The sequence below is a fragment of the Oncorhynchus clarkii genome, chromosome 24, assembly GCF_045791955.1.
Source record: "Oncorhynchus clarkii lewisi isolate Uvic-CL-2024 chromosome 24, UVic_Ocla_1.0, whole genome shotgun sequence".
NCBI classification, from domain to species: Eukaryota; Metazoa; Chordata; class Actinopteri; order Salmoniformes; family Salmonidae; genus Oncorhynchus; species Oncorhynchus clarkii.
The window spans coordinates 20,807,076-20,831,817 of record NC_092170.1 but is presented as its reverse complement, the minus strand read 5'-3'; the positions used below and the strand labels follow the sequence as shown (position 1 = coordinate 20,831,817).

Here is a 24,742-nt window from a genome sequence, read left to right as displayed (position 1 = left end):
TGGATTCTCGTTCAACTGCTGTCTGTAAATCCACATGTTGTAACCCTCGATCTAGACTTGTTTCTATTGTCTGGAAATGTCCAGTCTAATCCAGGTCCTGACATTCTTACCGCTGCCCAATTAACTAGTCAGAGTGGCCTGAAGTTTTTGCATATAAATGTAAGAAGTCTTCTGCTGAAGCTTGATTTTGTGAACATATGGATAAAAACTGCCGAACCTGATGTATTTATGCGTTCTGAAACCTGGCTTAAAAAATCTATTACTAACAAAAAAATATTGGCATAAATGGTTACAATGTGTTTCGTACAGATCGTAAATCTAAGGGTGGTGGTGTTGCTGTATATGTAAAAGACAAGTTCTCGGTGGTCGTTCTGACTTCTGTTACTAAACCTAAGCAATTTGGATATCTGTCTCTGAACCTTATCCTTGGCTCATCTTTAAATATTTTTGTATCTTGTTGTTAGACCTCCATCTGCTACTGTTGGCTCTCTGGATTGTATTCTCAAATTGTTTTCACAGAATGTCAATTCTGAGTTTGTCCTGATGGGTGATCTGAATCAGGACTGGCTAACATCTAGCTCTGACCAACTCAAAATTCTGTGCAATACCTACAATCTCAATCAGATTGTCAACAGTGTAACGAGGTTGAATATAAAGTATCCTCTGAAATCGTCTTTGATTGATTTGATCTTAACCAATACTCCCTATCGTTTTAATGCTTCTGGTATTTTTGCAAATGACATAAGTGATCACTGTGCTATTGCCTGTGTGAGAGATGGTAAAATTCCTAAGAAATCTCCACGCGTTATTACGAAAAGAAATTGGAAGTGGTTTGATATTCAAGGTTTTTTACATGATGTATCTAGCATTGAATGGAATAGAATATAATTAATCCCTGATGTTGAACTAGCCTTTTCTTACTTCCACAACACATTCCAGGATGTATGCAATAGGCCCCTTTTTAAAAATTCAGGATTTAGGGCAGAGAGAACCCTTGGGTTACTGAGGAATTTACAAAAATCGTAAGGGAACAAAATGCTATGTGGGCTAAAGCAAGAGGGACTGGTTTGGCAGATGATTGGACGGCTTTTAAACATCTTCGAAATATGGGTGTGGCTATGATCCGTAAATTGAAAGCAGACCACTACTTGAAATCTACTTCACAAAATGTAAATAATCCATCCAAATTTTGGCAAGTAGTGAAGGGTTTGGAGTGCAAAAAAGATACACAGCTTCCCAAACAATTGTTGGTCGATACACAGATTGTGACTGAGAGAACCTCCATTCTGAAAGCCTTGAATACGCATTTTTTAGATGCAGGCAGTTTATTTGAAAAGGTCAAAGGTATAATTGAGCCCCCTATGAATTTACCTGACACACCTGTGCACTCCTTCACCAGGATCACTTTTTCATCCTTCTCTGTTTCAGAAGTGTGTAAAGCCCTGAAAGAAATTGATTTTAAAAAATCCCCTGGCCCTGATGAACTAGACCCCCACCTCCTACACCTAGCTGCAGACATCATTGCTCCCCCTTAACATGTATTTTTAACCTCACGCTTGATGTTAAGGAAATCCCCAAGTTATGGAAATCTGCTTTTGTACTGCCTCTCCTGAAAGGTGGAGATCCTTTGCTACTTGACAACTATCGACCCATATCAAAACTGTCTGTACTGTCAAAGGTACTGGCGTCCTTAGTTATTAGGCAGCTAAAGGTCTACTTCCAAGAAAACAACATAAATAGAATGCAATCAGGTTGCAGGTCTGGCCACAGCACTGTTTCAGCAACATTGAAGGTTTTAAATGACATCCACTGTGCTCTTGATAAGAAGTTACATTGTGTGTCTGTTTTTATTGATTTGTCGAAGGCTTTTGACACCGTGGACCCTGCTGTGTTAGTGCAAAGGTTAAAATGTTGTGGAATTACTGGCCATACTCTAGATTGGTTTATAAATTACCTATCAAATCGTACACAATGTGTAATGGAGGATGGTTGTAAATCTGAGTCCATAGAGGTGTGCTCAGGTGTTCCGCAAGGTTCTATTTTGGGCCCACTGTTGTTTATTTTGTAGATCAACAACATTGTGGATCTTATTGAAACAGCGGATGTTCATTTTTATGCAGATGATACTGTTCTTTATTCAAGTGGTAGTAGTTTATCTTTAGCTTTTGAAAATGCCCAAAGAGCATTTAACATCATACAACATAATCTGTATGATTTAAAGCTGATTCTAAATTCGGGTAAAACAAAATGCATGGTATTTTCAAATGCCAGGCATGTTACAAATCATGTCATTGCTACATTGGCTGGACACACTATAGAGCAAGTTAAAGTGTACAAATATTTGGGTGTGTGGGTTGATGATAAGCTGAGCTTCACTGTGCATGTACAGAACTTGATAAGGAAGCTCAAGCTGAAAATAGGATTTTATTACCGGCATAAGGCTTGTTTTTCTTTTGAGGCCAGGAAGGAGCTGGTACGATGTACATTACTGTCAGTTTTATATTTTAGTAATGTTATATATATATATGCAGGCCTGTGCCACTACCCTGATTGCACTTGATTCAGTGTATCATGCAGCCTTCAGGTTCATTACAAATCAGAAACGTCTAACACATCATTGTGATCTCTACAGCGCTGTTGGCTGGTCGTCATTGATCTTGCGTAGGTTTAAACACGGGTATACACTGATTTATAAGGCCATATTGGGTAAAATGCCATTTTATCTCTATTCTTTTTAAATCAGGTCAGTAAATAAATATCAATTACGGTCCCATTCTGATTTGCTTCTAACAGTACCAAAAATTAGAACAGGACAGGAATAGTTTTAGTTACTTAGCTCCGTGGTCCTGGAATTCTGTCATGAACATTTTAAAATGTGATGATCTAGTTTCGTTGGTGGAGTTTGAACACTTGATCGATGTATATATCATAGAAGAGTGCAATTGTTTTTAGGCCAGCTGTTTTTAGTCAAGACGTTTGTGTTTTTAATGTACAATGTTTTTGTTGTACAGTATGTGTGTTTATAGTTTTGTTTAATGATGTGTTAGTGTATGTAAGTTGTTCTGTCTGAAACGTTGTTCCCTCTGCTGCTATTGGACCAGGTCTCTCTTGGAAAAGAGATATTATCTCAATGAGAAAAAACCTGTATATATAAAGGTAAAATAAGCATGTGTAATTTGGTCAATTTACCATTGAGTGTGAGAATCATAGCACTGAGTACCAAAAAGCTCTAGGATTAAAAGGACTCCGAGTGGATAAGTAGCTTACTTCACATAGTCACTCTGTGTTACTTGACTGATTGTTATGTGAGGTTCCTGCAAAACCAATTAGAACAGCCTTGAATAAGGGATGCTGGGATCTGGGTCAGTCAACAATGAACACAGGAGAACATCTTGTCCATGTTACTTGGGAGGAATCTTAGAATGTTAGAATGGTATTCTTCTCAGAGGAATCACACACATATTAGAGGACGATGCCATTTCAAGCAGACCACAGTAGTTCCTGTGCCCAAAAAAGTGAAGGTAACCTGCCTAAATTACTACCGACCCATAGCACTCACATCAGTCACCATGAAGTGCTTTGAAAGGCTGGTCATGGCTCACATCAACACCATCATCCCGGAAACTCTGGACCCACTCCAATTTGCATACGGCCCCCAACAGATCCACAGATGACGCAATCTCAATCGCACTCCACACTGCACTTTCCCACCTGAACAAAAGGAACACCTACAGTTGAAGTCGGAAGTTTACATACACTTAGGTTGGAGTCATTAAAACTTGTTTTTCAACCACTCCACAAATGTCTTATTAGCTAACTATAGTTTTGGCAAGTCGGTTAGGATATCTACTTTGTGCATGACACAAGTAATTTTTCCAATAATTGTTAACAGAAATTTATACAAATTTCACTTGTAATTCACAGTATCACAATTCCAGTGGGTCAGAAGTTTACATACTGTTGACTGTGCCTTTTTACAACTTGGAAAATTCCAGAAAATGATGTCATGGTTTTAGAAGCTTCAGAAAGGCTAATTGACATAATTTGAGTCAATTGGAGGTGTACATGTGGATGTATTTCAAGGCCTACCTTCAAACTCAGTGCCTCTTTGCTTGACATCATGGGAAAATCTAAAGAAATCAGCCAAGACCTCAGAAAAAAAATTGTAGTCGTCCACAAGTCTGGTTCATCCTTGGGAGCAATTTCCAAATGCCTGAAGGTACCACGTTCAGCTGTACAAACAATAGTACGCAAGTATAAACACCATGGGACCACGCAGCCGTCATACTGTTCAGGAATGAGACGCGTTCTGTGTCCTAGAGATGAACGTACTTTGGTGCGAAAAGTGCAAATAAATCCCAGAACAACAGCAAAGGACCTTGTGAAGATGCTGGAGGAAACAGATACAAAAGTATCTATATCCACAGTAAAACGAGTCCTATATCAAATCAAATCAAATCAAATCAAATGTATTTATATAGCCCTTCGTACATCAGCTGATATCTCAAAGTGCTGTACAGAAACCCAGCCTAAAACCCCAAACAGCAAGCAATGCAGGTGTAGAAGCACGGTGGCTAGGAAAAACTCCCTAGAAAGGCCAAAACCTAGGAAGAAACCTAGAGAGGAACCAGGCTATGTGGGGTGGCCAGTCCTCTTCTGGCTGTGCCGGGTGGAGATTATAACAGAACATGGTCAAGATGTTCAAATGTTCATAAATGACCAGCATGGTCGAATAATAATAAGGCAGAACAGTTGAAACTGGAGCAGCAGCACAGTCAGGTGGACTGGGGACAGCAAGGAGTCATCATGTCAGGTATTCCTGGGGCATGGTCCTAGGGCTCAGGTCCTCCGAGAGAGAGAAAGAAAGAGAGAATTAGAGAGAGCATATGTGGGATGGCCAGTCCTCTTCTGGCTGTGCCGGGTGGAGATTATAACAGAACATGGCCAAGATGTTCAAATGTTCATAAATGACCAGCATATTCGAATAATAATAATGCAGAATAGTTGAAAGAAACTGGAGCAGCAGCACTATATCGACCTAACCTGAAAGGCCGCTCAGCAAGGAAGAAGCCACTGCTCAAAAACCGCCATACAAGGCTAGACTACAGTTTGCAACTGCACATGGGGACAAAGATCGTGCTTTTTGGAGAAATGTTCTCTGGTCTGATGAAACAAAAATAGAACTGTTTGGCCATAATGACCATCATTATGTTTGGAGGAAAAGGGGGGGGCTTGCAAGTCTAAGAACACCATCCCAACCGTGAAGCAAGGGGTTGGCAGCATCATGTTGTGGGGGTGCTTTGCTGCAGGAGGGACTGGTGTACTTCACAAAATAAATGGCATCATGAGGGAGGAAATTTATGTGAAAATATATTGAAGCAACATCTCAAGACATCAGTCAGGAAGTCAAAGATTGGTATTCCAAATGGACAATGACCCCAAGCATACTTCCAAAGTTGTGGCAAAACAGCTTAAGGACAACAAAGTCAAGGTATTGGAGTGGCCATCACAAAGACCTGACCTCAGTCCTATAAAAAATGTGTGGGCAGAACTGAAAAAGCGTGTGCGAGAAAGGAGGCCTACGAACCTGACACCAGCTCTGTCAGGAGGAATGGGCCAAAATTCCCCCAACCTATTGTGGGAAGCTTGTGGAAGGCTACCCGAAACGTTTGACTCAAGTTAAACCATTTAAAGGCAATGCTACAAATACAAATTGAGTGTATGTAAACTTCTGACCCACTGGGAATGTGATGAAGGAAATAAAAGCTGAAATAAATCATTCTCTCTACTATTATTCTGACATTTCACATTCTTAAAAAATAGTTGTGATCCTAACTGCCCTAAAACAGGGAATTGTTACTAATTGTGAAAAACTGAGTTTAAACGTTTTTGGCTAAGGTGTATGTAAACTTCATTAACTACAGCTCAGCGTTCAACACCATAGTGCCCAAAAATCTCATCAGCAAGCTAAGGACCCTGGGACTAAACACCTCCCTCTGCAGCTGGATCCTGGACTTCCTGATGGGGCGTCCCCAGGTGGTAAAGGTAGGCAACACCACATCTGCCACACTGATCCTCAACACAGGGCCCCTCAGGGGTGCGTGTTTAGTTTCCTCCTGTACTCCCTGTTCACCCACGACTGCATAGCCAAGCACGACTTCAACACCATCATTAATTTTGCTGCCGATACAACAGTGGTAGGTCTGATCACCGACAACGATGAGACAGCCTATAGGAAGGAGGTCAGAGACCTGGCAGTGTGGTGCCAGGACAACAACCTCTCCCTCAACGTGAGCAAGATAAAGGAGATGATTGTGGACTACAGAAAAATGAGTACTGAACATGTCCCCATTCACACCGACGGGGCTGTAGTGGAGCAGGTCAAAAGATTCAGGTTCCTTCGTGTCCACATCACCAACAAACTATGATGGTCCAAACACACCACAAAAGTCATGAAGAGGGCACAACAATGACTTTTCCCCCTCGAGAGACTGAAAAGATTTGGCAAGGGTCCCCAGATCCTCAAAAAGTTCTCAGCTGCACCATTGAGAGCATCCTGACCGGTTGCATCACCTCCTGGTAAGGCGCTACCCAGGGTAGTGCGTACAGACCAGTACATCACTGGGGCAAAGCTTCCTGCCATCCAGGACCTATATACTAGGCGGTGTCAGAGGAAGGCCCAAACAATTGTCAAAGACTCCAGTCACCCAAGTCATAGTCTCAGTCTAAAAGGCTCTTTATTAACAGCTTCTATCTCCAAGCCATAAGGACCTCGGCGTTACTCTGGACCCTGATCTCTCTTTTGACAAACATATCGAGACTGTTTCAAGAACAGATTTTTTCCATCTACGTAACATTGCAAAATCTGAAATTTTCTGTCCAAAAATTATGCAGAAAAATTAATCCATGCTTTTGTCACTTCTAGGTTAGACTACTGCAATGCTCTACTTTCCTGCGACCCGGATAAAGCACGAAATAAACTTCAGTTAGTGCTAAATAGGGCTGCTAGAATCCTGACTAGAACCCCAAAATGTTATCATATTACTCCAATGCTAGCCTCCCTACACTGGCTTGCTGTTAAGGCAAGGGCTGATTTCAAGGTTTAACTGCTAACCGACAAAGCATTACATGGGCTTGCTCCTACCTATCTTTCCGATTTGGTCCTGCCATACATACCTATACGTACGCTACGGTCACAAGATGCAGGCCTCCTTACTGTCCCTAGAATTTCTAAGCAAACAGTTCGAGGCAGGGCTTTCTCCTATAGAGCTCCATTTTTATGGAATGGTCTGCCTATCCATGTGAGAGACGCAGCCTCGGTCTCAACCTTTAAGTCTTTATTGAAGACTCATCTCTTCAGTAGGTCCTATGATTGAGTGTAGTCTGGCCCAGGACTGTGAAGGTGAAAATGAAGTCACTGGAGCAACGAACCGCCCTTGCTGTCTCTGCCTGACCGGTTCCCCCTCTCTCCACTGGGATTCTCTGCCTCTAACTCTATTACAGGGGCTGAGTCACTGGCTTACTGGTGCTCTTCCATGCCGTCCCTAGGAGGAGTGCGTCACTTGAGTGGGTTGAGTCACTGACGTGGTCTTCCTGTCTGGGTTGCCCCCCCCTTGGGTTGTGCTGTGGCGGAGATCTTTATGGGCTATACTCTGCCTTGTCTCAGGATGGTAAGTTGGTGGTTGAAGATATCCCTCTACTGGTGTGGGGGCTGTGCTTTGGCAAAGTGGGTGGGGTTATATCCTGCCTGTTTGGCCCTGTCCGGGGGTATCATAAATACTGTCTCAGCCTCCAGTATTTATGCTGCAGTAGTTTGTGTCGGGGGGCTAAGGTCAGTCTGTTATATCTGGAGTATTTCTCCTGTCTTATCCGGTGTCCTGTGTGAATTTAAGTATGCTCTCTCTAATTCTCTCTTTTTCTGTTTATTTCTTTCTCTCTCTCAGAGGACCTGAGCCCGAGGACAATGCTTCAGGACTACCTGGCAGAATGACTCCTTGCCTTCCCCATTCCACCTGGCCGTGCTGCTGCTCCAATTTCAACTGTTCTGCCTGCGGCTATGGAACCCTGACCTGTTCACCGGACGTGCTACCTGTCCCAGACCTGCTGTTTTCAACTCTCTAGAGACAGCAGGAGCGGTAGAGATACTCTCAATGATCGGCTATGAAAAGCCAACTGACATTTACTCCTGAGGTGCTGACCTGTTGCACCCTCGACAACTACTGTGATTATTATTATTTGACCCTGCTGGTCATTTATGAACATTTGAACATCTTGGCCATGTTCTGTTATAATCTCCACCCGGCACAGCCAGAAGAGGTCTGGCCACCCCTCATTGCCTGGTTCCTCTCTAGGTTTCTTCCTAGGCAGACGGCAGGTAGCCTCGTGGGTAGAGTGTTGGGCCAGTAACCGAAAAGTTGCTATTTCAAAGAGCCGATAAGGTGAAAAATCTGTCAATCTGCCCTTGAGTAAAGGCACTTAACCATAAAGGCTCCAGGGTCGCCATCGATAATGACTGATCTTTGGCTGTGACCCCACTCTCCGAGGGTGTCTCAGGGGGAGTTGGGATATGAAAAAAACACATTTCACATTTCACACTTGTACATGTGGTGAAACAATACAAATATAAGCACTCCCTATTTTACCTTTTGAAGTCCTATCATAAAAATCTGTATGTAACTTCTAAATGAGCCAAACCCTGACTGCACCTAGGCTTTATTTCCTGTCATCCTCTTCTTTTAGACCGTTGATTATAGATACTCTATGTGATAGATATAGATCTCTATGTGATTCAAAGTTGGATCTTGAGGCTTGAGGATAATGACAGCCCTGTGAGAGAAGCAGTACAGCTGGTTGGGTTGTGTATCGGAGGACGCATGACATTCAGCCTTCGTCTCTCCCGAGCCCGTACGCGAGTTGTAGCAATGAGACAAGATAGCGCATCCAACCCGGAAGCCAGCCGCACCAATGTGTCGGAGGCTACACCGTGCACCTGGCAACCTTGGCTAGCGCGCACTGCGCCCGGCCCGCCACAGGAGTCTCTGGTGCACGATGAGACAAGGAGATCCCTACCGACCAATCCCAGACGACGCTAGGCCAATTGTGCATCGCCCCACAGACCTCCCGGTCGCGGCCGGTTACGACAGAGCCTGGGCGCGAACCCAGGGACTCTGATGGCACAGCTGGCGCTGCAGTACAGCGCCCTTAACCACTGCGCCACCCAGGAAGCCCTTTGTACATGGGTTTTGTATAACCAGATCAGTCAATCAAAGGAAACAGAAAATGAGGCAGAATAGCCTAAGGTAAAGAGGCATAATATGAAATGTTCATGTTGGATGCACAGCAACTTGGCCCTAATCTGAGTCACTGCAAGCTATACTTAAGCACCTTTCTCTGCTGCAGTGATAAATAATTGAGCATTCTGTTGTATACTGAATCATAGAAACACTGCACACGTTGTATCCTTTCCAAAACATTATTTTAAGCTACATTTGCATGGTTTTACATTCAACATACCTTTCAAGTGAGTTGTGTGTGGCGTTGGTATATAATAAATTATGCCCTTCAATTGCAGGTTGATTCCATTCCAAAATGCTATATTTCCATTTTGAGAAAAGTTTGTAACTTGGCTTTATTGTTTAAAGAAATGATGAAAGAGATTGGTGTGCTTTTTCTCTATTTAATCATGGCATGGGGTTGTTCAATGACTGTCACACCCTGATCTGTTTCGCCTGTCTTTTTGCTTGTCTCCACCCCCCTCCAGGTGTCACCCATCTGCCCCATTATCCCCAGTGTATTTATACCTGTGTTCTCTGTTTGTCTGTTGCTTGTTTGTCTTGTCTTGCCAGGTCTTACCAGCGTGCTTTCCCGTCTTCCTGTTTCTCAAGTTCTGATTCCTAGTTTTTCCCGGTTCTGACCATTCTGTCTTCCCTGACCCTGAGCCTGCCTGCCTACCGTCCTGTACCTGCCTGACTCTGACCTGATCACGAACCTCTGCCTGTCCTCATGTTTATGAATGGAACATTCCATAATAAAATGTGCTGCCAGAAGAACCATCCCTCTTCATCGTCAACCCACATCCCATCAGTTGAGAGAATGCCAGACCTACAGTTGACATGAATGTAGATTTGACTGTGGTTCTGCGATGAAAGCTGTTCATCCCTGGACTCTTGTGTGGTGCAAATGAGCTCCCTGCAGACATCACTACCATGCCTGATTAACTGGCCAGGTTAAGTGTCTTGCACTGGAGGGCATAACGACAGTATGTGCCACCAGGGAGAGACCAACCCTACAACACCCAGCAGGCCTTTGGAGTAGCGACTTGTCCATTCCTTGAAGTAGAGAACCAGCCCCGGTCACCACTTCAGTCCAAATTATGTCCTACCACGGTGGGGGGATAGCAGACTGTGAAGGTATGAGCCAATCACACAAGGAAATGGGCAGAATGTGTCACAACAGCCTAGCAGAGGGAAGCAGTGAGTCATCTGGATTCAAACGTACCCATCTCACATTCAAAATGAACGAGAGAAATAGAAAAAGGGGGGGAAATAGTACCGCGCTCATTAAAGCAACTTAAAGAAAATCAATTTTGAAGGCCCAAGTTCAAAGACTTTGCAATCAGTGGTTGATGGTGAGTTTAAATGGGTTGACACTGGGGATTTCTCAGAGCTGAGCTCTGTGTAGATCCAGATTCTTCTGGGTGGGGATTATTTCTCTGAGGTACTTAACACAGCTCTGGTGACAGATTCCTCAGTTTCCTCTGGTTATGTTCGCTCTACAGTATCAAGAAGGTTAAGTTCAGCCTAATAAGAAACATCCAATTCATTTCCTGCATGGCATGATGCCTTTTACTTCATGTCCCTCCCTATCAAGATTTCTATTACACATACTGTACACTGCAGTTATAGAAAGGTCCCACCTCCCAGAAAATCTTGCACCACAAAAGACCACTAAGTGCACTACATTTAGCCCTAAAAGGTTCCACTTTAGCATACATTTTTTTTCACCCTCTTTTGGAAATACACGGTGGAGGGAGGGCTGGTGTTATCTTGGTGACAGGGACAACACCATCTTCAACAGGGTAAAGGACACTTTCACCATGTGATGTTGTGCTTCTCCATCCGGGTGGGTCTAGAGTGTCTCTAAGCGCCACACCCGGTTCAGGGTTAGGTCAAGTTCTATTGGAGGGAGACCTTCAGAGCACTATTTTTATTTCCTTGAGCCCCCAGATCCCTCCCTGCTGCCTGCTGTTCTAATGACTCTCCATTTCCACAGAGAAGGGCTATGGTGATGCTCTTATATTGACTCTCCATTTCCAGAGAGAGGGGCTATGGTGATGCTCTTATATTGACTCTCCATTTCCAGAGAGAGGGGCTATGGTGATGCTGTTCTATTGACTCTCCATTTCCACAGAGAGGGGCTATGGTGATGCTATTCTATTGACTCTCCATTTCCACAGAGAGGGGCTATGGTGATGCTCTTATATTGACTCTCCATTTCCACAGAGAGGGGCTATGGTGATGCTCTTATATTGACTCTCCATTTCCACAGAGAGGGGCTATGGTGATGCTCTTATATTGACTCTCCATTTCCACAGAGAGGGGCTATGGTGATGCTCTTATATTGACTCTCCATTTCCAGAGAGAGGGGCTATGGTGATGCTCTTAAAATTGACTCTCCATTTCCACAGAGAGGGGCTATGGTGATGCTCTTATATTGACTCTCCATTTCCAGAGAGAGGGGCTATGGTGATGCTCTTAAAATTGACTCTCCATTTCCACAGAGAGGGGCTATGGTGATGCTGTTCTATTGACTCTCCATTTCCACAGAGAGGGGCTATGGTGATGCTCTTATATTGACTCTCCATTTCCAGAGAGAGGGGCTATGGTGATGCTGTTCTATTGACTCTCCATTTCCACAGAGAGGGGCTATGGTGATGCTCTTATATTGACTCTCCATTTCCAGAGAGAGGGGCTATGGTGATGCTGTTCTATTGACTCTCCATTTCCACAGAGAGGGGCTATGGTGATGCTATTCTATTGACTCTCCATTTCCACAGAGAGGGGCTATGGTGATGCTCTTATATTGACTCTCCATTTCCACAGAGAGGGGCTATGGTGATGCTCTTATATTGACTCTCCATTTCCACAGAGAGGGGCTATGGTGATGCTCTTATATTGACTCTCCATTTCCACAGAGAGGGGCTATGGTGATGCTCTTATATTGACTCTCCATTTCCAGAGAGAGGGGCTATGGTGATGCTCTTAAAATTGACTCTCCATTTCCACAGAGAGGGGCTATGGTGATGCTCTTATATTGACTCTCCATTTCCAGAGAGAGGGGCTATGGTGATGCTCTTAAAATTGACTCTCCATTTCCACAGAGAGGGGCTATGGTGATGCTGTTCTATTGACTCTCCATTTCCACAGAGAGGGGCTATGGTGATGCTATTCTATTGACTCTCCATTTCCACAGAGAGGGGCTATGGTGATGCTGTTCTATTGACTCTCCATTTCCACAGAGAGGGGCTATGGTGATGCTGTTCTATTGACTCTCCATTTCCACAGAGAGGGGCTATGGTGATGCTGTTCTATTGACTCTCCATTTCCAGAGAGAGGGGCTATGGTGATGCTGTTCTATTGACTCTCCATTTCCACCGAGAGGGGCTATGGTGATGCTGTTCTATTGCAGCTCCATGGCTGGAGCCTGACACTTTCCTCCTAGCTGTGTGTAGCTGTGTGTCCACTCCTGTTTGGAAATGGTGGTGTCGTTCCGTTCGCCCACCTATACACACTGAAATGTATGTGTAGGTAGCTGACTGATAAATCCCTGGTGTGTGTTCAATATGTTCTCAGCAACACCCGGGTGATTAATATATTACGGACTGACGAGTCATTAGTTGAATGTCATCCGCTGAGTGTGTGCTGATGGGGCCTTGGCTTTTAACATAATCTCTCTACATGAAAGAAGACTTTAGTTAGACCCATGTTAACCACACTGTAATTTAATAACTTCCCGTATTTTGATAGAGAACTCCATAGAATAAATTACCTGCGAACCTCTTGCCCTCTCATAATTTAAAATATTCACATACTGAAAACTTAAGAGGACCACAGCAGGCCTATCTGTATGGATGGCTTGTAATTTTGAAATAGCGTACATCACTTCAGCTCACTGGGCCACACATGCAATAAATACAATTTTAGTCTATAGTTCATTTTGAAATAGATTGGCCAATCTACAATCAGTCATCATAGTGGACCCTTCTAGTAAAGTCTATTTCTCCAAATCACAATGCAAAATCATATGCACTCAGTATACTAAACATTAGGAACACCTTCCCAATTTTGAGTTGCACCCCTTTTGCCTTCAGAACAGCCTCAATTTGTCGGGACATGGACTCTACAAGGTGTCAAAAGTGTTCCCCAGGGATGCTGGCCCATGTCGACTCCAATGCTTCCCACAGTTGTGTTAAGTTGGCTGGTGGACCATTTTTAATACACACAGGAAACTGTTGAGCGTGAAAAACCCAGCAGCGTTGCAGTTCTTGACACAAACCGGTGGTGCTGGCACCAACTATCATACCCTGGTCAAAGGCACTTAAATATTTTGTCTTGCCCATTCACCCTCTGAATGGCACACATACACAATCCATGTCTCAATTGTCTCAAGCTTTAAAATCTTTCTTCAACCTGTCTCCTCCCCTACTTCTACACTGCTTGAAGTGGATTTAACAAGTGACATCAATAAGGGGTCGTAACTTTCACCTGGATTTACCTGGTCAGTCTGTCATAGAAAGGTGTCCTTAATGTTTTGTACACTCAGTGTATGTCTTACTCAGCAAGACAATGATGGTCTCTGTCTTTATGGGTCCAGAATATGTTAAAACGTACAAGTGATATTAGTAAATCCTTTGATTAACCAACCTATTAACACTCCAAGCCCATACCCACCATGAGCAATGGGCAGAGAGTGTCAAAACCTGTTCTTTCTGCAGCAGAAGTAGAGCCACAGCTTGTGATTGATCTTAGCACCCTTTGCATGCTAATTCCTCCAGACTTTGTCCTTCAGAACCGTGCAGTTACTAATGAATGCAGTACGACTATATGCCAATGGCTGGGGTAAGCGGTATAGCTGCAAATCACTGAACCATAGCACTGGATTTGCAAGCTCTAACACTCATTTTTATCCTCCATCTAAGAAGCTAGGTGCTGTTCAACTCTCCCGTGAAAATCATGTTTTGTGATGTTACATTTATCCTCCCCAGAGGCTCTGCAACAGGATGCAGGAAATCAGAGGAATGTGTTCATGTATTCATGGCTTATACCATAGATGCTGCACAGCATCCCAACTGTTTGCAGCCAACTTTCCCAAAACCACATCCCTCCTGACTGAAAGACAGAGGATCCATACTCAGGAGGAAATAACCTTCCTCTCTAAACCGCTGACAATTTCCCCAATCTTTAGGGAGTTTAAAACAATGGCATAAACTGCAGTACATTCAGTACATTCAGTACATTCAGTACATTCTGACATTGTCAGAGCATACAAAAGAGATTCCTCACATTATTGTCAGTCCACTGTATACAAATGAAAGGAGAGGCAAATTAGTGGACTGGGTTGCAACAATGTAGTTCAAACCTATTCCTCTACTATGAGTCTGTATCTTTAATGCATGTTCATAAATGGAGACAACTTGGCCCTGTTCCAAATTTAGATTCACACAGAAACAAGTCTTCTGACAGCAACACCATTTGCGTCATTCCCACCCTGGATGCAGCTTCATTAGTGGGCTGTGGAATCGGCTGATAAGACACCATGCTGAAAGCAAGACATTCACTTATTCCTATGTGTGATCTCAGAAAAGATACAGTCTGGAGGGAATGATATTAGTTAACATGTAAATACTGCATGTTGTGTGCACTATGAGTACCCAGAATAAATTAGCTAGCTACAGAGTCCTTAGCTGGAGCCTGGAGACTATTTCCTCATCTCAAGCACTTAACAAACTTTAAGAAGGAAAACAAACACAAGTTACATATCACTGATTAAACAATTAGTAGTAGGACTTGCAATTGGTTAAAGAAAATTGTGATAAATAAAAAAGTATACCAGTTTCATTTAAGGACCAAAAATGTACAGCTGTGCCATACAGATGGCAAAATAGTTGGGATGAGATTTTCGATGTACCGATTTCATGGCACATGGTTTATTTACTGATACACATAATGACGCCGGATTCAAAACGTACAGTTTTTCAATTTAAATTATTATACAGATTTTGCTGTGAAGAGACAGAGTCATTAGATCATTTGTTTTGGTACTGTTGGTTTTGACATTTTGAACATTGAAATATTAAATACATGATAGAGAAGAAGCATAGAATCAAAGGAGAAAGTTAAAGGTTCTCTGTAGAAAGCCAGAAGGCTTTGGAATGTGTTTGATGGAGGGGAGGAGAGCGATGTGTTGATATAGGGAAGACAGATGGATATCTGTGGATTAGGTGAAGGGAGGGTTGAGGTCAGCAAATGAGGGGTGAGGTCAGTTTCCCTTAAGGGAGTAATCAGGGTTTGTCATCTTCTTGCTGTTGGGCATAAACTGTAAGGAATGGAGAGAGGGAGTGTCTTAAGTGGGATATACATATCTGGATGGGAAAACTTTGGGGTTGTCTGATTACAGCTGTACAGAACCTTTGGGAAGAATTAAACTTGGTTAAAGCTTCTCTAGTGTCCGTGGGTTATTTACTCTGAAAAATAAGAACCTAACAGTACTATCCTCATGAAGCTTGTTTTTGGTCACAGGTTCAGGGATGGCTAAGGAATGGCAACATTTACCTGGAGTTAACTCTGCAAATAGCACTGCTGGGTGATCTGAAAAGTCACTGTCAATTGATCAATAATATAATAATACTCTTGGCAAAAATGTTTATCTTTAATTTACAATCTGTAGAAACTATGACAATAGAAAGATTCAGAACATTTGTGAAACATCACAGCACAATTGAAAAATACATGGCAAATATAAATAAAAACTGGATGGTCTTCAGAAATAGATGGGAGGGGTTGAGGGTAGCTGGAGGATGAGACTAAACACACAAAAAAGATAACTATTGTAAAATATACTGCGTCCGTAAAATGTACATAGAGTGCATTCGGAAAGTACTCAGACCCCTTGACTTTTACCACATTTTATTACGTTACAGCCTTATTCTAAATTGGATGAAATGTTTTTTTTCCCCCTCATCAATCTACACACAATACCCCGAAAACAGGCATTTAGAATTTCTTGCAAATGTATTTTAAAAAAATAACAGAAATACCTTATTTGGTATTCAAACCCTTTGCTATGAGACTCAAAATTGAGCTCAGGTGCATCCTGTTTCCATTGATCATCCTTCTACAAATTGATTGGAGTCCACCTGTGGTAAGTTCAATTGATTGGACATGATTTGGAAAGGCACACACCTGTCTATATAAGGTCCCACAGTTGACAATGCATGTCAGAGCAAAAACCAAGCCATGAGGTCGAAGGAATTGTGCGTAGAGCTCCGAGACAGGATTGTGTCGAGGCACAGATCTGGGGAAGGGAATCAAAAATGTCTGCCGCATTGAAGGTCCCCAATAACACAATGACCTCCATCATTCATAAATTGGCTTCCCAGACAAACTTAGCAATCGGGGGAGAAGGGCCTTGGTCAGGAAGGTGACCAAGAACCGATGGTCACTCTGACAGAGCTCCAGAGTTCCTCTGTGGAGATAGGAAAACCTTCCAGAAGGACAATCATCTCAGCAGCACTCAGGCCTTTACAGGAGAGTGGCCAGACGGGAGCTACTCCTCAGTAAAAGGCACATGACAGCCCGCTTGGAGTTTGCCTAAAGGCACCTAAAGGACTCTAAGACCATGAGAGACAAGATTCTCTGGTCTGATGAAACCAAGATGGAACTCTTTGGCCTGAATGCCAAGCATCACGTCCGGAGGAAACCTGGCACCATCCCTATGGTGAAGCATGGTGGTGGCAACATCATGCTGTGGAGATGTTTTTCGGTGGCAGGGATTGGGAGACAAGTCAGGATCGAGGGAAAGATGACCAGAGCAAAGTAAAAAGAGATCCTTGATGAAAACCTGTTCCAGAGCGCTCAGGACCTAAAACTGGGGCAAAGGTTCACCTTCCAACAGGACAACTACCCTAAGCACACAGCCACAGCAATGCAGGAGTGGCTTTGGAACAAGTCTCTGAATGTCCTTGGGTGGCCCAGCCAGAGCCCGGACTTGAACCTGATCGAACATATCTGAAGAGACCTGAAAATAGCTGTTTAGGGATGCTCGCCATCCAAATCAAATCAAAATCAAATCAAATTTATTTATATAGCCCTTCGTACATCAGCTGATATCTCAAAGTGCTGTACAGAAACCCAGCCTAAAACCCCAAACAGCAAGCAATGCAGGTGTAGAAGCACCAAAAACTCCCTAGAAAGGCCCAAACCTAGGAAGAAACCTAGAGAGGAACCAGGCTATGTGGGGTGGCCAGTCCTCTCCTGGCTGTGCCAGGTGGAGATTATAACAGAACATGGCCAAGATGTTAAAATGTTCATAAATGACCAGCATGGTCAAATAATAATAATCACAGGCAGAACAGCTGAAACTGGAGCAGCAGCACGGCCAGGTGACAGAGCGTGAGAGACCTGACAGAGCGTGAGAGGATCTGCAGAGAAGAATTGGAGAAACTCCCCAAATACAGGTGTGCCAAGCTTGTAGCGTCATACCCAAGAAAACTCGAGGCTGTAATCGCTTCCAAAGGGCCTCCAACAAAGTACTGAGTAAAGGGTCAGAATACTTATGTAAATGTGATGTTACATTTCTTTTGTTTCTATAAATTTGCAAACATTTCTAAAAAACTGTTTTTGCTTTGTCATTATGGGGTATTGTGTGTAGATTGATGAGGGGGGAAAAGTATTTAATCCATTTTAGAATAAGGCTGTAACGTAACACAATGTGGAAAAAGCCAAGAGGTCTGAATACTTTCCGAATCCATTAGTTTACGCCAATAAGGGGAGGGGTGGTAGGGTTATGGGTAAATAATAAAGGACAATATATATATTTAAAATATATATATTTAAAATAATATATAGATTTATAAAAAATATATAAGAGGGATTGGAAAGGATGCAGACAATTACATTGATAGAAGCAACAATCTATATGTAATATTAAAGCTGATCCACCCCCTAAAAATGTTTAAATAAATTGGACTTGTTGGGCCTCCCGGGTAGCGCAGTGGTCTAGGGCACTGCATCGCAGCGCTAGCTGTTCCACCAGAGACTCTGGGTTCGCACCCAGGCTCTGTCGCAGCCGGCCGCGACCGGGAGGCCCGTGGAGCGACGCACAATTGGCCTAGCGTCGTCTGGGTTAGGGAGGGTTTGGCCGGTAGGGATATCCTTGTCTCATCGCACACCAGCGACTCCTGTGGCGGGCCTGGAGCAGTGCACGCTAACCAAGGTCTCCAGGTGCACGGTGTTTCCTCCGACACATTGGTGCGGCTGGCTTCCGGGTTGGATGTGTGCTGTGCGGCTTGGTTGGGTTGTGTTTTGGAGGACGCATGGCTTTCGACCTTCGTCTCTCCCGAGCCCATATGGGAGTTGTAGCGATGAGACAAGATAGTAATAACTAACAATTGGATACTACGGAATTGGGGAGAAAAGGGGGTAAAATAAAATAAAATAATAAATTGGACTTGCACCAAATGATCTTCTGAACATTTACTGTCTCTGAAAAATTGCCAGTGCCATCACTGATGGATATATATTTTTTTACTATTGTTTGTATTTCAAAATCTCTCTGGGGGGGATCTTGTATGAATCACATTACTCAAAGATACATTTAGCTGTCGCTTATCTGATTGACATTATGTAAAATGATACGAGCTTCATTAGTTAAACACTCTGAAAGAGGCACATATGCAGCTCTGTTAAATTAGTTCCAATTTTGGTCATATTAGTGCTGTCCCCTTCAATGTAGTCTGTATGTAACAGCTGTCCAGAGAAGACACGAAGACTGGACTCTGCAACAGATGTGTTCTTACCTCGTAACTCTCCTGCGTTGTGTTTTTAAAGAAAGGCCAGTCCAGCCAGCGGTCCCAGGTGATTGGTGTTTATTCTGACGATAGACACAAGGATGCACATTAAATGTGTAGGACAACAATATGTTGATGGCTGTAGACTCATGATTCATCTGTTAGCAAGAAAATAGCTGTGAATTAGCAGAGAGCTAATGTGAACATTACAATTAAAGCATGCTAGCTAACTCGTACGGACAGGAATCAGACATACAAAAGCACATCACAGGAAGCTCCCAATATCTAACAGGTACCGTACATGCACACACATCAGGACATGTACATAGTGAAATCGTATAGATTGCAAATATGAATATAGAATACAGTACTTGAGAACGTGACCTACCACTTGCATGTCAATGTCAATATCAGACTGGGAAGAATTTACGTTTGCGATCTCCCACTATCTGCTAGCATGACCAATGAATGGCATAACAGCTTATTGATATGTAAATTCAACAAACCAATAGGAAAACATAAACATCAAATGGATATTTCTGCAGTGTCAATTGGAAACATAACCAACCCTGTTACATTTACAACACAATAACTATACAACACAATATCTAAACTGTCATTGCATATGCGATGGAACAGCGGAACATTACACAGATACAAAAGTCTGCGTAACATGGCACATATTCCCAGTAAAGTCATTGACATTCTGAGACACAGTTTAGACACGGTCAAGTACACCGAGGATGGATGTGCTGATGATTCCTCTCATGAGCAGATAGCTGAAACATAGGCCAATGTTGATTTCCTGACCAAAACAAGGGCACCTTCCATGTCAGTCACTGGTGGAGGGAAACACAGAAACACAGCTTCAGCAGGATTTTACCCTCTGACTGGTGTCCATCTCTCAAATGTAATGGCTTAGAAAATGTAGACGTCTTTAAAAGGCAATGGGTGTCGCAGTCATATGGGGTCACTTAACAAACCTCACCCTGATGACTTTTCCAGCTCAATCTACCCCATCTGACTGCGGTAGTCACTAACTCACTAACCTTCTTGATAGTATCTAACCTTTCCCTGTCACTTGCATGGCTACATGACTCAGAGTAGAAATATTTAATCAATTAAATGGATTTATGTATGGTCATAATACAGGCACCAATAAAAATACAAAGTATATAGATAGACCCTATCTATATATCTAAAACATGTTCTCATTAGTTTGTCTGCAAGATTTACCTCCATTAGACAGCTTATGCTGTAGCTTATAGCCTTTCTAATCTTCTTAACGAGTAACGAGTAAGCTCAAAACGGACCTAGTTATTCAAGGACAGCCCACATCTCTGGCTGATGATGGTGTCTTTCAAATCAAGCTCCTCTAGATTTAGAAAATTAAAAGAAAAATTAAATATTATCTACAGTATATTACAAAGTCCACACATTCACAGAAAAACTGTTCTGTACTGAAACACACCTTAAAGGCTTAGTGCAATCAAAAATGTGATTTATCTGTGTTTTATATTTTCACACTATGAGGTTAATACTGTGACATTTTGAAAATGATAAAACCATTTTGGTGTAAGAGCTGTTGAAATAGACCAATAAGAAAGAGAGTTCCTAACCTCTCTGCCAATAATTGCTCATTTTTCCATTCAGACCACTCCCAGACAGTCCATTCTTGCTTGAGCAATTGCTATTTGCTAAGAAGCCATTTTTGTTTCTTTTTGACCATTTTAATTGTAAACATTCACATTAAGGTAGTTAATTGTTACCCAAATATAATTTGGTCTTGACATAAAAACGGCTGCATTGGACCTTTAAGAAATGAAAGTTGAATACATTAGTCTGTCACATTCATCTCAATTGTGTCAAAGGGACAAAATAAATTTTGCTGAGATGAACATTGGCATCAGTTAATCTGCTGTATCCTTACTGGGTTTCTCGGCCCTAAGATTTTGCATTTCAACATCCCATCTGATATTCTTCACAAGGATCTGATAGGACAACACAAATCAAATAGACTGAAGATTGAGTCTGGTCATTGGCTTCTTTTTGAAATTTGAATATTGAGAGAGATTTTGTTTTAAGTGAATTGCTCTTGAACTTCACTGAGACATTGTATCAATACAATATTTCATATCTAATTTGTGCGATTGGCAATCCCCTATGAGATACATAAACTTGACTGCTGTTTAAATGTGTTGACATAATAAGTTCCAGACATTTGAATACTGTTAACTGGATGGAAGAACTTCCCAGCGTGAGCTTGTGGAAAAACAGGCAACCTTGCATGACCTTGTGGAATCTCATGGTCACCTTATATGCTACGTTTAAGTTGCCCCCCCCCCCCCTCTCCTAAGTCTAACAGCCCTAGGAATTTAGGACACAGTCTGGGATGAAAGTGGTCAATGATTTCAATTGATAAATATACTGTGTAACCGGTGTGATAGATAGATCAAATCAAATGAATGAAACCACCACCAATCAATGTTTTTCATCCAGTCAACACACATTGAACATGATGAATCTTAACATCTACATGTAGTCTTTCATGATTACTCAGATGTTCTACTCATATGCCTCTGAGCAAAGGTGGGAGGTAGACACAACTTGGCGTGCATGTCACACATTAGGAAAATACATGTAAAGGACCAAAGCAACAGGAAAATGAGACTCAGAGCCTGTTTGGAGCTTTTAGTCAAATTTCAAATGACCTTAATCGCTGTGAGTACATTCACAGTCAGGTCACACTGCCCCTACAACAATAATAATATCAGCCTCTATTCCCTCTTCTCACTGAATTGCCTGCTTAGGTACTTTATCAGCTGTCATGCTGACACACTTACAGCTCAATGTAGTCATCACCTGATTATTTGATAAACTCCCATATGAACATTAGGATTCACCGTGAACCTCACTAGCCAGCCAAGTGAATGCAATTGTCAAAAACTCCAAGTAAATCTAATTTGATTCGAAGGATGGAGAGTTCAAAATGAAGACGTACTCCCAGTTACATGTGATGTGATCTCAAAATAAATGAGTCATTTGCATGCTGATGTGATGTGACTGCACTTCAGGATGAGGGGACTGTGTTGGATGGACTGACATACAATGTCCCCCCTGCAGGAACTGTATGCCTTGAACCTATTCAGGGAACCTAAGCATACATTTGTGATAATTATGAAGAGCTATGGAGAAAATGTGAAAACCGTGATAATGGTTTTGCATTTTAAGAGATAGATTAAGGTGTATGCATAGAATCACTGGTGAAGAAACTTGGGGGGGGGGGTTAATAAATATATACTGCCATGCCTCAACATTATGCAGTCAATCAAGCAAATTAAAGGGGCATTGTGCAGAAATTACTCCACCATTTCCTGGTTGCTAAAATTCTAATAGTTTGCCTAATTTCAGGTTGTGACAAAACAAGCAATTATACTGTGGAGAATCATTGTGCCATCTAAACCGCTGTGAAATAACTTTTCCATAACCAAAAACATAGCGTTTTCAACTGATGCAAAAACAAAACTTAATAACGGAAGCATAGACACATAGAACAGATCTACCGCTTCTTAGAATTGCTTTCAATGAGAATGACAGATCTATAACTTACATGTCTATGTGAATTTGGTCGGGCCACCCAAAAAGTTACATATTGCAGCTTTAATCATGAATTGGATGACAACAATACATTTTGTAATTATGGCTGGAAATAGGAAATATGTGCATACTTTGCATACTAATGAAATTCTTGATGTACAAATGGATTCCTGAATCTACTTAATGTTGACTTCATACAGTTCAGTAACTCTTTAGCACGTGATAATTAGACCATTAAGAATTATGCTTAATTCTTAGTTACCTCTCGATGCCAGATATGACAATTCTGTAACTGTTAGGCTACTATTAATTTGGAGTGTTTTTGATTACTCAGCCAAACTAAAGCAAGTGGCTCACAGTGATAGCTGAAATTCTTTCATGGTTAGTATCCTTGTAATCAAGAGTTACAGAGCCATCTATATTTGGGAGACCGATGAGAGACCAGATGCTTCTGGAAGTGGTTTTGGAGTGCCAGTGGGAGGCACTCTTTCCTCTGGTCTAAACAAATACTGTATATACCAATGTCCCAGAGCAGTGATTGGGGTCATTGCCCTGTGTAGGGTGCTGTCTTTCAGATGGGACATTAACTGGGTGTCCTGACTCTCTGTGGTCACTAATGATCTCATGGCACTTATCATAAGAGTATGGGTGTTAACCCCAGTGTCCTGGCAAAATTCCCAATCTGCCCTCATACCATCATGGCCACCTAATCATCCCCAGCTTCCAATTGGCTTATTCGTGCCACCTCCTCTCCCCTGTAACTATTCGCCAGGCCGTTGCTGTAAATGAGAATGTGTTCTCAGTCAACTTACCTGGGATATAAAGGGAAAATAAACACAAAATAAATATGTATTAATAACCTTTTTACACTAACACGATTCCTCTGAAATTTGACTGTGAAATATTTTTGCTCAGTTAATTTGAAAATGTGCTTATTTGTAATGCAAGCATCTCTGAAAGGCACAGCCTAATTTGTTATCCACTAAATTGAATGAGTAACATGATAAACAGTATTTAAACAAATTGGGATCTACTGTAAATATATTTAGAAAGCCATTCACCATCAGAGAACTGAATGCAAAATATACTTTTCTGTGTGATACAGAAAAAGGTCACATCAGAAGGAAATATGAAATTCACAGTGGAATAGAGCTGTTTCTAGATCATTCATGGTGGAATAAAGCTGTTTCTTGATCCTTCACAGTGGAATAGAGCTGTTTCTTGATCATTCATGGTGGAATAAAGCTGTTTCTTGATCCTTCACAGTGGAATAAAGCTGTTTCTTGATCATTCACAGTGGAATAAAGCTGTTTCTTGATCATTCACAGTGGAATAAAGCTGTTTCTTGAACATACACAGGGGAATAGAGCTGTTTCTAGATCATTCACAGTGGAATAGAGCTGTTTCTAGATCATTCAAGGTGGAATAAAGCTGTTTCTTGATCATTCACAGTGGAATAGAGCTGTTTCTTGATCATTCACAGTGGAATAGTGCTGTTTCTAGATCATTCATGGTGGAATAAAGCTGTTTCTTGATCCTTCACAGTGGAATAAAGCTGTTTCTTGATCATTCACAGTGGAATAAAGCTGTTTCTTGATCATTCACAGTGGAATAAAGCTGTTTCTTGAACATACACAGGGGAATAGAGCTGTTTCTAGATCATTCACAGTGGAATAGAGCTGTTTCTAGATCATTCAAGGTGGAATAAAGCTGTTTCTTGATCATTCACAGTGGAATAGAGCTGTTTCTAGATCATTCAAGGTGGAATAAAGCTGTTTCTTGATCATTCACAGTGGAATAGAGCTGTTTCTTGTTCATTCACAGTGGAATAGAGTTGTTTCTTGATCATCCGTGGTGGAATAGAGTTGTTTCTTGATCATCTGTGGTGGAATAGAGTTGTTTCTTGATCATCCACGTGGAATAGAGCTGTTTCTTGATCATCCACGTGGAATAGAGTTGTTTCTTGATCATCCGTGGTGGAATAGAGCTATTTCTTGATCATTCGTGGTGGAATAAAGCTGTTTCTTGATCATCCGTGGTGGAATAGAGTTGTTTCTTGATCATCCACGTGGAATAGAG

The 24,742-nt window shown here is 42.0% G+C and overlaps 1 protein-coding gene across 10 annotated transcripts in view; it reads right to left on the bottom strand.

The window, feature by feature from the left end:
* LOC139382416 (leucine-rich repeat and fibronectin type III domain-containing protein 1-like) overlaps positions 1–24,742 on the bottom strand; it is a 128,916-nt gene that overhangs the window by 91,953 nt on the left and 12,221 nt on the right. For 5 of the 10 annotated variants that reach the window (XM_071126450.1, XM_071126448.1, XM_071126446.1 and 2 more), the window contains one exon: positions 19,076–19,149. The exons of the other annotated variants lie outside the window; for them this stretch is intronic. The gene's annotated coding sequence lies outside the window, so the exon portion shown is untranslated. The remainder of the gene's footprint in view (positions 1–19,075; positions 19,150–24,742) is intronic. 10 annotated transcript variants of the gene reach the window in all.